This window comes from Dermacentor albipictus, chromosome 6 (assembly GCF_038994185.2).
Source record: "Dermacentor albipictus isolate Rhodes 1998 colony chromosome 6, USDA_Dalb.pri_finalv2, whole genome shotgun sequence".
Taxonomy (NCBI): domain Eukaryota; kingdom Metazoa; phylum Arthropoda; class Arachnida; order Ixodida; family Ixodidae; genus Dermacentor; species Dermacentor albipictus.
In genome coordinates, this window is record NC_091826.1 from 65,979,029 (window position 1) to 65,993,396 (window position 14,368).

General features: G+C 47.5%; 1 protein-coding gene across 1 annotated transcript in view; it reads right to left on the reverse strand.

Moving 5' to 3' along the window:
* Positions 1-14,368, reverse strand: part of LOC139047029 (calcitonin gene-related peptide type 1 receptor-like) — a 203,874-nt gene that overhangs the window by 161,063 nt on the left and 28,443 nt on the right. The window lies entirely within an intron of this gene.

Consider the following 14,368-nt stretch of genomic DNA (forward strand, 5'->3'; position numbering starts at 1 on the left):
ATAGACGACTTTACACCATTATTCACTTGAACGAGCATAAGTTGTTTTAAAATGTGGGAGGTGTAGATAAGGAAAGCACTGAAACGACGTGCACAAGCGTTCGTGTCTGTCGTTACTGTTATTTCATTCGGTCCTCATTCCATTGCGCAACTTTTAAAACGCAGCTCTTAGGCGCACATTTCCGGGTTGAGCGTCGGCGTCGGCGTAACCGCGCGAACGCGCTCGTGCCCACGTGGGCGTGATTTACACAAGGAGGATATATAAAACTTGCTGGAGTGGAAGCCGCCTATACGCGCCTATGGGCAAGGGTGAAGCCGCGCCGAACAGCCGGCGGCCATCTTACCAGAGGCAAAAGGCAGCGGCTGCGCTTCTACTTTTTCGCGCTGCTCATGAAGGCGCTCGCATTCGGAAACCAATGAAAACAAGTACTTCTGGTTGTAAACGGTTATCTCCCATCAACTGTAGCAGCCAACTGGCGTGAAGAAGGCTATTTAACTGCGGAAATATTAAGGAGAAAAGCATAGCGCAGCCGCCCTTTTTCGCGTTTACAAAGCAACGCTAACGAGCGGTTCTAGTATTAAACGTCTATTTTTCGTCAACCCGAGGGAAACTGGCATGTACAAGGCAGTTTGCCAGCTCAAATATTAAGCAGAAAAGCTTAATTAGCACTGCCGCGCTCGTGCTTTTCCGCGCTGTGGATGACGTTATTCGCATTACAGAGCAACAAAAACGAGTGGTTCTAGTCATATACATTTATTTTCCATCAGCTAGCAGAAAAGTGGCATGTAGAAGGCAGTGTAACTGTAGAAATATTAAGGAGAAAAACGCAATGCAGCTGCGCTCGCGCTTTTTCGCTTTGCTGATGCAGCTGCTCCCATTTAGAAAGGAATGCAAATGTGTGGTCTAGTTGTAGTCGTTTATTTACCATCAACCAGCAGCCAACTGATATACAGAAGGCAGTTCAAATGAGCAGATATTAGGGAGAAAATCTCACATACCGTCAAGAACACCATGACAAACACCCTACTGGTGATTGAAAATAATCACCCTCGACAAAAGTGGTCTCACTTTCTTTTTGATCAGTTCACGGTTTCGTTCTTTCGTCATGTGGTGTATTCTCACTTTTATATATTTTTCAGCGATTTTTTTTCCACAAAATATAAATATGATTATCAAGTGGATCAAGATCAAGGATGTGGTCCTCCAGTTTCTGGAACCAGTTTTTCTCTGTGCAGGTGCCCAGGACTTCAAGGATGAGCTGTTTTGATCTTACCGTCACCATTTTAATAGTATCATATTCTGCCTGTAGCCATCGCAGCCCCTTTTCAACTGCTTCACACAGGCCAACGACGTCTTGTGACGGTGAAATGAGTCCACCTCGGCTCTTTTGCCTAATTAAAGGTGCGAGTTCATCCGAGGGCAGGGCTGCGATGCACAGTTCACATGCTACCGTTGAACGAATTTTCTGAACGACGAAACCTGCAATGTACGGCACTACAGCACCGACAAAAGCTGACAATCTTTCTGGGCAGTCAATGCGATGGGTATAGTTGTGATCGTCGGCCTGCAGGATTGCTGACCTGCGCATATCAGTAAGCATGCTGCTTTCACCTACCAAAGCTCCTGTAGTTGTTGGATTTAGAATTGAGACTATGTCTTGGGAGCAGTTTCCAGAGATTGATGACGTCACTTCTGTCTGAACCAACAGACGCTTGTATGCAGCCTTGAACTGCGCAGCGGTTGGGTTGTTGTTATGACCACCTCGTGCATGTATGGACCCGAAGAAGTTTTCAGCGTGATCTTGGCTAAGCTTGTGGGTCAGCAAGTATTTCAGCTGATCCTTGCGAACAAGCTCATCGAACAATTTTTCTGTGCTGGTTATGCACACCAAAAATCCAACGAACCCAGTTTTCTTCAGCCCTTCTATTACTGGACGCCCTGCAGGGTCTCTTAGCCCTTGCATGTAGGCACGGGCCTCGGAAAAAAATAGCTTCCAGTGGCACTCCGGCGCGAAATGCACACAGCAAAGGCGATCTCCATCTTTCGCATGCCACCTTTCACGGCGAACAGCCCGCTCCCACAGGCTCCGCAGCTCCGGATCTTTTGGAAACCTGTCGGCAATTCCAGGACTACTAGTCGTTGCACACACACACACACACAACTTATAAGTTGACATCCATCGGCAACGCGAGCGTAGTGGCTCAATGAAAGTGTCCTCGTGTACTTACAGGTGAAACGTGAGGCCACAACCCTTCTTCAGCCTGTTCGCACATCCGTAGGCAATGCAAGAGGCAACCATAATCAAATCGATGGTGTTTACATGCCCCTCACAGCAACTTGCACTGCAGACCAACTCACGAAAACAGCAGCGCGAGCCGGTGCCGCCGGAGCCGAGCGCGCTTTCTGCCTCTGGCAAGATGGCGGACGGAGGCTTCGGTCGGAGCGCGCCCTCTCCACTCCAGCAATTTTTATATATCCTCCTTGGATTTACAGAAGCCACAACAGACGGACTTCCGCTCATGCAGCGTTTCGTTTCCATACAGACGACGCGCGCTACTCTGGCGCCGTCTCGTAGTCGCCATCGCCGCAAAGCACGTCTTGTAGGTCACGATGCATTTGTTCTCACGCTTTCCTCATACCCTCCTCTCGCTTTCCGCCTCATGGTTCCGCTGCTCCTTCCTCCTCCGCTTTCCTCCTCGCGTTCTCTTCGCTATCGCCGTGTTTGTCGTCCGCTTTGCTCCGCGTTCGCTTTCATGCTTCGCTGGGTTGGTTCGCTCGCTTACAAGGGAGAACGCGGACGCTCGCCGTAGGAACGGGTGCTTAAGAGATGGGCTCTAAAATTCATAACCATACTGCCCAGAACACCCCGACAGGATATGTATATATGCTTTATTATTAAGAAAAGTAAACTGAGGATAGCAATCTGGTTGCTTTGTAAGCATGCAGTCAGTACAGCTGGCTTTCTTTTTATTTTGTTGGTCCAGAAGGTTAATTTTAACTCTAAACATTACAGACCAATATTCACATCGAAAAGCAGGGCAATTAGGAAAAGAACGAGTTCTCTTCAATTTAATTAAGAAATGCGGTAAGGCTGCGCGCTAATTACAAACTGGTGAAAAGTTGCGCCCAGATTCAATAAATGGACAATGAAAAACACAGCATGTAATGAAATTTATTTTGGATGTCTATCTGTTCAGTAAAGGTTAATTTTTTGATTAAGTAATAAATGCGGTAGTCCGCTGAACCATTGAAAAGCAAAAAAGACAAGGGCGTCGCGAATGTGATGAAACCATTACTGAAGCAAGGTTTCGGTACGGGCTTTACGCCTGTACGCATTACGCTGCTTCCTTGAGCCACATTAACTTGACCCAGGAAGGCGCTGTTCGCTTACCATGAGGCCGCTGTAAATTGTGTAGCATCGGGGCATTTTGTTTAATTAGTTCTGCGAAAATAAGCAAGCTGCATGGAGATTTAATGCAAGCGACAAAAAAGCAAAAAGAATAAAAAAAAGAAATGAAAGAAAAGAACAGTTGCTCACACGCGGGTATCGCTCGAAGATACGGGTTTCAACAACCATAATAAACACTTATACAACAGAACGAAAGCTAATTTCGCAGCTAAGAAGAAATTATTAATGGTCCTACGTCGTGGGTCGTAAAAGCCGTGTCCAGGACACTGTTTCTTCGTGGTTCGAGCTAACCACATTTGCTTTATAAAACGGTGCTTGCATGCTGGAGTATTAGGTTCAGAAACACAAATTTGATTACGAGGGTTGGCGTATAGTCGGCGAATCTGGATTGCTTCTGACCACGTGGCGTTCAATAACGCAAACCTAAATTTATATGCACCAGCGTTGCTTGCATTTCGCGTCCTCCAAAATGCTGGCCGCTGCCGCCGTGATCTGATCCGCTATATCGAGCTTTGCAGTAAACTATAGCCATAGCCACCAATCTACCCCGGCGGATTATTACGTGACATTAAACCATTTTCGAAGAAAACGAAGTGGTACAACAAAGAAATCGGTAGTTTCGTCCGAAGGCGCAGTAGTCCAAGTAATAGTGCAGTTAATCTGGGTGTTCGAGCTGCTCATGTGGTTTTCAAACCATAAGTGGAGGCGAGATAGCATGACGCATAGTCTGCGACCACATCTGGTGCGTGGTAGGAACAACGTCTGGCAGAAACCAGGCGTCTCACAATGGCTGCGGATTTGGGAACTCCGGCACCTTCGTCACCGGCGTCGCTGCTCGATGGCACGAGAGATGAGACCGACGGAAGATTGTCTGCGTTTTGTCAGCACCCAACGAAAGGATTACGTAAATTATCAGCATGGCGTTTACCATACCTACCCGCCGCGGTTGCTCAGTGGCTATGGTGTTGGGCTGCTGAGCACGAGGTCGCGGGATCGAATCCCGGCCACGGCGGCCGCATTTCGATGGGGGCGAAATGCGAAAACACCCGTGTGCTTAGATTTAGGTGCACGTTAAAGAACCCCAGGTGGTCAAAATTTCCGGAGCCCTCCACTACGGCGTGCCTCATAATCAGAAAGTGGTTTTGGCACGTAAAACCCCAAATATTATTATTTACCATACCTGCCCATTAAGTCGTGCCAATCCTCGTTCTTGTTGCGATCGATCACGCTCCCATGCCCACGCCATGCCATCATCATGCCATCAGCGTTGTATAGTTTAGGAATGACGTCGTTAACTTGGCTGCCACGTACTGCATTTTGGCTCGCTTATTTTGTTTGTGTTGTCTTGCGCATTCCGCTCGACGGACTGTGGGAAAATATGAAACGAGCATGCGGTTGCGAAAACGACGCATCAAAAAGTTTAAGGGCCTCCGCGGCGCCCTGAAGACGCGGAAAATGCGCCGGAAAATGGTCCCGTATTCGCTGACGCAGCAGCAGAGAGCAAAAATAAATATCAGTAAGGAGGAAAGAAGGCAAGACAGAACGGGGAGCTTGTACAATGACAGATCATGCGTGCTTTCCTGGGCTTTCGCCTAGAAATCATTTGCATTGCAGACACCATTTGCAACGCATTACGTAGTATACATATACTACTGTTTTGCTCCTGTGCGGGAGTGTAGACGCCCGAACGCTATCCGTTAGGGGCTTTCTTTTCGGCTCAGTACCGGGAAATCGAATAACATGCACTCCGATGTGCAACGAGATGCGTCGAAATGGATCAGGATTCAAAGGCAAGACGAGACGCCGTCTTGCGAAATATTGGTTCATTCTTAAGCCCGTCGTTTTTGCCGGCGAAAGCGTGCTTGCTCTATAGGTTGGCTGTTGAGTTCGTTGTAAGACATGGTAATACCGTCTCTAGGTCGATGGGCCCCTTCCTCGAAACACGTCGCGGGAATTATTGTCAGAAATGTCTCGTATATCGTCGTCTCCTCTCAAACACCGTGCTCGGGCTTCGGAGTCTACTTGAAAAGATTTTTGAAGGGAAGTTCCCGGAAGAGCATAACTCAGGTGAACGTTGTCACCTATAGCGATGTAGGAAGGAGAGATAATGTAGAATTCATATCCAGTGAAAACATATTTTGAAATTCCAGATGGCCCGTCCGTTCCTTTGGAACTCGCTTGTATCAGAAGCATTGAATTAGAATAGAACCTCACGACAAACACGGCTGATGAAAGGATATTATGAGAGTGTATGTCCGTGTGCGATGGTGTAAAAGTAAACAATAACGCGCTTTAGATGGTGACGTTAGGAGGGCTTCAGTCCTTTTTCGATGATATATGTAGGACTTGGAAGCTGTTGACAGGCCCTATGAGATGGTGCCTGTGATAGGAATGATTAGATGCAATGAAGAGGAAGATCATTAACAGCGCTTACAGTGTGCGTGTGTGCGTGCGTGCGCGTGCGCGCGCGCATTTGTGTTTGTGTGTGTGTGTTCGTGTGCGTGCGTGTGTGTGTGTGTGAGTGTGTGTGTGTGTGTGTGTGTGTGCGTGAGAGAGAGAGAGATAAATAACCAAGACCTAGCTAGTCATGAAAGTGTCTGATGTACGGTTAACGTCAGCGGTATGTCGGTTCTGATAGGTGGTGTGTACGGGCGTCCCAACGCTTCTGTCGAATTGGCGAGAGTCCAGCGCTGCTATCAACTCCGACGCTGAAGCTGTTTTCTGTTGACGATAATGTCGGTTGCAGTAGGGCTGCGGGATTGATTTCATCGACTCCGACAACTTCGGCAACAGGAGGATTATTCAGGTGCGACGGATGCGGCGTTGAGGCGGCTGAAGCCACAACTGATTCGTATCGACTGTAGAAATTGCAGGGTCAGGTCTCATGTTCCATGTAAACCATGTTCAAAACCTGGGTGCGATCAGAAGGACTGATGGCAGCAGCCGAAGAGGAGGTGCCATAATCAACGTCATTTTTAAAGAGGACCCCAACAAACTCTCCTGCGATGAAGAACATGGACAGTCATGCACATCTCATAAAAGAAACAAGTTGTAGAGCTTATTCTTTTTGGAAGCATTACTTGCAGCAGTAGAGTGAACGCTTTGGTTCCTGACAAGGAGGTGGGTAACGCTCCTATAATCAATTACTTTATCTTGATATTCATCGCAAAACTTCTGTCATAGTGATTATTCGTAAACTGTTGGGGTGGAAATCAGCTATAGAAGTACGTCGGGAGACTGAGCCTGTGAATTTAATTTTCTTCTTTTTCGATATTGAGGTTCTGGCACGAAAATACTCTGAATTCTTTGTTTTAAATTTCAACCCAATCTATTGGATGAACGAAAAGATTTTATCGGGTCATATCGTGCCCATTATCTTTGCTTAGAAACTGCGCAATACACTTAAAAATAATTTACACCCTTAAAAAGCGAATAACGATCTTAATTGGTCTGTAACTCACACCCGTACACCCCTTTACAAGGCTGGCTGGCCAAGCAGCTAGTGTGCTAGGCTTAGTTTTGGCGCATCGATGACGTGGTGAAAGCGTGTAAAGGTGATGTGAGTCATAGACCTTTTTACACTCTTGTTCACTTCAAAGGGTGTAAGTTGTTCTACAGCGTGATACGTGGAGAGAAGAAAAGCACGCAGACGACACACACGAGCGTCCGTGCCTGTCGTTCTTGTGCCTTCACTCCTTTTTTATTCGGTCGCGCACTATGGTTTACCAGAAGTTGGCTAAAGCCGATATGGTGAGACCTACAGCGTTGGCTTATCTCTTTACTTCCTTCCTCTCTCCGCATCATTTCCTGATTTCTTCATGCTTGCTTTACACCCTATGAATCCTATACGTGCAGCAGGATGACGTCACATAGGAAGGTGATCCGCCCAACGTAGAAATAAGCTATGGATCATTTTGGTACGGTAGGCGCGCCATTGCTATCGCGCGGGCGCCTATCGCAGTGGCGGGTCGGCACGTCGAGTTACGCTAACGCGACCTAACTACGCCGCGAGCAATAAGCGGAGCAAGAACAACGCCAACAGTGGAACACGTACTTTGCGTGTACCGCGTAGGAAAGCTGAATGAAAAAGAAAGCAGAAGAAAAACTCGAAATAACAACTCGAAAGTTTCGTGCGGTGTTTTCGTCATAAGCTCTTTTCAGTAAGACCGGGGCAGAGCGCACAGCTGAACCAATGCACAGCCTGATGGGTGATAGAAGGGCGGAGGAGTGTTGTTTCTAGGGGAATGCGAGGTTTTCACTGCCATTAGAGTGTCTATGACTAAACGTACGCTGGCTGCTAAGTAACGATGTGTGTACCGATATTAACAAAACCTGGGACCGAGTATAGTTTAGTAGCTCGTTAGACCGCACCAATGCGCATTCTTGATGCGATCGATCACGTAACCCATGCACACTATCAGCGTTGTATAGCTTGCGAATGACGTTGTTAATTCGGCTGCCACGTACTGCGTTTTGGCTCGCTTATTTTGCTTGTGTTGTGTTGCTCGTTTCGCTCGGCAGACCGTGGGAAAAAGTTAAACGAGTATGCGGTTGCGGAAATGACCCATCAACAAAATTTTCGCGCCTCTGTGCCGCTCTAAAGGCGTCGAAAAGGCTGTGGAAAATGTTTGGCCATTCGCTGACGCAGCAGCGGAGACAAACAAATAAAAAAAAAAGTCCAGGAAGAAAAAAGGAAAGACAAAACAAAGACCTTGTAGAATGACAGATAATGCGTTCTCTGCTGAGCTTTCGCCCAGCCATCATTTGCATTGCAAATACTATTTGCAACGTTTTACGTAGCATACATATACTATTATTTTGCTCCTGTGCGGGAGTGTAGATGCCTGAGCGCCATGCGTTAGGGGCTTTCTTTTCGGCTTAGTCCAGAGGAATTGAATAACGCGCGCTCCGATATGCAAAGAGATCCGTCGAAAGGGATCAAGATTCAAAGGCACTGACGCGTCTTGAGAAATATTGGTTCATTCTTAAGCGCCTACTTTTTGCCGGAGAGCGCGTGCTTGTTGTATAGGGCGATCGCTCATTTCCTTGCAACGCATGATAATACCGCCTCTATAGGTTCCATGGGCTCCTTCCTCGAAGCATTGTGCGGGCATTATTGCCAGAAATGTCTCGTAGCGTCTTCTCCTTTCAAACACAGTGCTCAGGCTTCAGAGTCTGCTTTGCAGGGATGCTTGAAGGGCGGATCCCGAAAGAGCATAACTCATGTGAACGTTGTCAGCTGTTGGCGGCGAGGACTTACGGAGATGCTATCTGTCGAAAGCGCCGTGCTTGCGTAGTATGAGGGATAAAGCGGCGCGCTCCTCATAGGTATGGCGGCGGGCGCTCAACAAAAAACACCACGGGGGAGCCCTCCTTTAAGTAGTCTCGAAACGACTGGAGTTTTTTACTGTAAAAATAATAATGTTGCACCAGCAGAAAGCCCAGAATGGCTTACAGACGCTCTTTTTTACCGAACACGTACTACAGTGAACGCCCACTGAGCGCGGTCGACGCGATGGAGACCTGGAAACGGGCTTCTTACGTTAAAGGTGGGCAGTCGCTGAGAGCCAACTATGTGAAACATATTTTGGCAATGTGTGTAAGCAAGTCTAGCATAAAAGAACGAAGCCTGAATGCAGCAATTGTACGGGTTCACAGCGACCGACTGCGCGTCTGCATGCATGTACGCGCACAATGTTTCGCTTGTTGCCGTGAGCCTGAGGCCGCAGCATGTGAACACTTGACGGGACGCAAGCAACCATTGTTGCGGGGACGCTGTCAGAGGTGTTCAAAAATATTTTCGTTATTTCTGGGGACTTGGACGCCCTACGGCGACTTTTAATGTGCCATCGCGACGATCCAATCGTTTCTTTTCTTGTTCTTCTAAATTTTTGGACGATTCAATATCATTATTTCTCGAGTTTCACCGCGCTTTGTGTTTATCGTTGTTCTCAGCGAGCTATTTCCCGCTACTTGAGTTTCCTCATCCAGTATACACTCATTGTTTGATGCTTACAAACACGAGCATATGCCACACCTTCTTTTACCGTGGTTTTTACCATTACCTTTCCATTCCTGTGAACTTGCTAGTACCTATACCATAAAGAAGTTCATAGACCAAACATTCATGACATTAGCGGGACTGCGCGCTTTCTCCTATTCACTGATTATCGCAGCCACGACACCACTGCAGAGATCTTCTTCGCGGAAGTGCTTGTTTTTTCCTTTTTCGAACATTAAAAACAAAAAAAAAACACAGGTTTATTTTTGGTTTTGCAGAAAGGAAAAAAAAATGTCACCGATAATGGCAAATGCTTCCCCCTTGGTGTGGTCCTCAAATTCTTCGTACACAAAAGGAATGTCAAAGCAACTTTTGCGCCAGAGAAACGCAGAAACGTACTGGTGCGTCAACGGCACTGAAAGGGTTTAAGTTTGACTCAAGTTACGTGGGACACCCGACGTACGTGTGAATTGGAAGTTCTAGACAGGTCCTGTGCAGAACCCGCGGAAGAAGATGGTGTGTGCGATTACGATAAGTACATGCAGCGGAGAGGAGAACATGAACAGCGCTTACAATGTGTGTGTGTGTGTGTGTGTGTGTGTGCGTGTGCGTGCGTGCGTGTGTGTGTGTGTGTGTGTGTGTGTGCGTGTGTGTTTGTGTGTGTGTTGGCATACTAACTTTCGACTTTTATTTTCTTGACACAAGTTTTTTTTACACTTTACCAGAGGCTTATGTTGGATGCAAAGTGAAACTTGCTATGCGTGTGGATTACCGACTGTGGATTATAGTATAATTATGTAAAGGCTGGCCAAAGGGAGCGGCTGACGAGAAGTGAGTGCTAGTATATGACCGCCCGTCTTTAGTCAGAAACATATGCACGTGTAACGCCTGACTTCTCGGTTGGGCATTGAGACATACGCGACTTTGCTGAATCATCGATAAAAAAAAGGAGACGCTGTCGCACCTGGCCAAAAAAGAAAAGGAAAAGAAAAGAAATCGTGGTTCCACCATCGTGACATACCGGGCCCTCCAGAAACTATTTCCTGACCACGACTCTGGCCGCCCACGTGATCTCAACTCCTCGGCCATCACCGCCTCCTCTGAGGGCAGCCCGCTGTAATTATTTCGCGTTGTTAAGTATTTCCGATTTCGAAGCGCAATTTGAGATGCTCCCGAACGCTAGCGTGAACGTTGAGCTATAACTTTGCTAGAAGTTCATCTCTAAATCTCTACGTCTGTACAGAAATAGTTATAAAATTTACTTCACCACTACAACTATGCTATATCGTAGGCATTCTAGCGGGCTTGCGGTAGTTAGTTTCCCATATTTGAAAGTTTTTTCACAGATTGCACAGAAGATCCCCTGAATTCCTGTAAAGTTTCATTCCATTTCAAGTTTGTCTTTTCATGTGGATTTTGTATTTGTGTCACCGTCTTCTATGTGGCGCGCGCCAAATAATCTGATTTTGACGATTTTCAGCTGCCTGCAATTGCCTCAGATATTTGTAACTTATGCAGCGCGTATTTTAAAAAAAGGATTATCGCCTCGAAGAAAGAAACTTAGTGGGATTTTATTTCCGGCATTTATTGACATCTGCGGGGCTTTTGACACCGTGAGACAAGTGTACGTGCACTAGAGCCTGCACGATAGCGTTGTGCAAAGAAGTCTCATATTCTGGATTTGAGATTTTCTCATTCATTGAGTGAGTAGCTAAATTACTTTTTCTCAATACTGATTGAACAACGAAAGAAGTGAGAAACGATTAAAATAAGAGATACGATATGTATTGTTGAAGGCGCCATCATATGTATGATCCAGCCGCTCACGTGTACCCTTCATCAGCTTTAATCACAGCGGCGAGATTCGCGAGGCTAACGATGCTGCGGGAATTTTCAGTCCCCTATTTAATAAACTCCCAGGATGTTAGGCTCTTATATTGAGTTCATAGAAGAGTAAAGGGCACCAAGCACCACTGCTTGAAGGTACTATAACTAGGCTACACTGCCGCATGCAATCTTACCTTTTTTTTACTGCGATAGCAACTGTATGGACCCTCTAGTTAAACCGTCGCCTTCGCCGTGATGTTCAGTATAAAGTCCGACGGCCTTAAGGCCACGCCCGCTTGTGCGCCGTACGCTGTAAGTGCGGGGAAAGCGTGCCACGGTGAGTCGACGAGGATGGTGGCATCGTGTGCGCTGTCTTTTCGTGCGTCTACTGTTGCTAATTTACATAGGGTTGGTCTGGGGCATAGCTATATTGTTCTCTTTGGGAAGATCAAGAAGCAATAGACTATTATTACCACCTAGTTGCCGAACTCTTCAAATGCCAAGAATTACTCTCGAAAAGCCGCTTCTTCATCTTAGACTACAAGTGACCATACCTATATTGATTTCCTTGGGGACCAGGACTCCTGAGCACAGCGACGAGAAATTTTGCTTAGCCTTGTAGGAATTTCGTATTCCACGTGGTTTCGCAGTTGAATTGACTATATACCGGTTATAGGTAACTCGACTTACAGGACAACGCCATTACCAGCTCATAGTGTAAACATGTGCCATGAAGTTCGTTACTCCGAAGTTAATGGGTGTAATTGATCATTTATTAAATCGATTGCTTTAATATTTCTCGCAAATTATGCCATCGTGCGCAAGTTTTTATCGATGATAACGTAATTAAAGAAAGATAAGAGTCGTGGCCTTTATTTAAAACCAATGTTTGTGTTGAAAAGGTTACGCTGTATAAGCAAGGCAGAGTGCTCAAAACAAATTTGAAATATTCAGGAGTATCGTGATGAAGAATTTCACCGACGATCACGATATACCCTAATGCGAAATTTGAGCGCAGCTGTGTACGTGTTTTCATTTGGCGATATACTGGCCGGCGCGGGCACTCTGCGTTGTGCGGCACCTTGCAAACGGAGTGAAATGTGGCGCGATTTCCTCGCTAATCGGGAGATCGTGCGAGGCGGTGCGTGGGTGACGCGCGGGCGCGATTCAGAGCAGCCACCGCAGACAGACCTCCACTCACGCAGCGCTTTCCTTTCATACACAAGACGCGCGCTACACTGGCGCCATCTCGTAGCCGTCTTCTCTGCAAAGGCCGTCTTGCGCGGCACTAAGCCTTTCATCTCGCGCTCTCGCCATACCCTCCTCCTCCGATTTCCGCTTCATGTTTCCGCTGCACCTTCTTCCTCCGCTTTCCTCATCGCCCTGTCATCGCTGTCACCGTCCTTCATATATCGCTGCGCTCCAGGTTCGCTTTCATCCTTCGCTGTGTTCGTTCGCTCGATTACGTAGGACAACGCTGACGCTTAAGGGCCGTTTATAGTCCGACGTAACGCACGCGCGCGCGCGCGCGCGCGCACGCACGCTACGTCACGTCGGCGAAAACGACACCTCTATAGTCGGGCGCACCGGCGCAGCTAACGTAACCGGCGGCTTCCAACGCGCCCCGACGGGCCCGGCGCCGATTTGGCTCCGGAGCCATTCGCGCGTCGAAGTCGGCGGAACTCTCGCACCACAATGCATTGCGCGCGAAGAAAAAGGCGCCAACACAACTCCGCAGACGGCTTTTGCGGACGGCGCGCGACTTGGGGAACCTTCTGCGCATGCTCTGAAGATAGCAGCCTACGGCGCGCGCGTTGAAGTATAGAGGGGATGGCATCTCGGCTGGCGCAGCGCAACCGACGTAACGTGTCTGACCGCGAACGACGCTCGCCCGCGCGCCGATAACGTCGGACTATAAACGGGCCTTTACCGTAGGAACGGGCGCCTAAGAGCTGCGCTCTAAAAGGAATAACCTCAAAGCCAGGTGACCCCGATGGGATATGTATACATGCTTTAACGATAAGACGAGTAAACTGAGGATAGCAATTTGGCTGTTTTGTAAGCACGCACACAATCAGTGAAATGACCCAGGAAAGCACGCTTCGTTTAACATGAGGCCGCTGTAAGTTATGTCGCATAGGGACATTTTGTTTGTTCAGTTCTGTGAAAATACCTAAGCTGGAAGGCGTTTTAATGCAAGCAAAAAAAAAAATGAAGGGAAACAACTTCTGCTCACACGCAGGTATGGCTCGTAGATAAGCGTTTCAGCAACAACAATAAACACTTCAACAATAGAAGAACAGCTAATTTCGCAGCTAAAGATAAATGCATCATGGTCCTACGCTCTGAGTCGTAAAGGTCTAAGGCCAGTTTTTCTTTGTTAAATATTGCAGCTAACCACGTTTTATTTATCACACGGGACTTGGCTACTGGGGTAATAGGGGCAGAAACCCAGATTCGATTAAGAGAATCAGTGTAGTTCGCGATTATGGATTTTTTGACCACCTGGCGTTCTCTAACTCAATCTCAAATCTAAATACACGAGCGTTTTTCATGTCGTGCCCATGCGAAATGCAGCCGCTGCGGCCGAGATCTAATCAGCGATCTCGAGCTTAGCAATAAACTATAGCCATAGCTACTAATCAACCCGGCAAGTTATTACATAAGGGTAAGCCATTTTAGAACGAAAAGACTAAGTGCTAAAATAAAAGGGCAGTTCCGTCCGAAGGCGCAGCAGTCCAAGTAATAGCGAGGTTTAACATTGCCTTTGAGCTTATCACACGATGTTGAAATCATATGCTGAGGCGACATAGCGGGACGCATCATCTGCGACCAAATCTGGTGCGTGGTAAGAACAGCGCCTGGCAGAAGCCAGGCGTCTCAGAACGCCTGCGGGAGGAGGAACTCAGACACCAGCGTTACCGGCGCCGCAACTCGATGGCGCGCGAGATGGGACCGACGGAAAATCGTCGGCGTTTTGTCGGCGTTCAATCGAAGGATTACCTAAATAAGTAGCCTGGCGTTTACTATGCCCGTCCCGCTCAGACCAGTGCGCACACCGTGGTGTGGTGTGCGCACAGCTCCGCAGCAGGAGTGCAAATGTCAGTGCGCAAAAGTGCACGTGCCAGCAG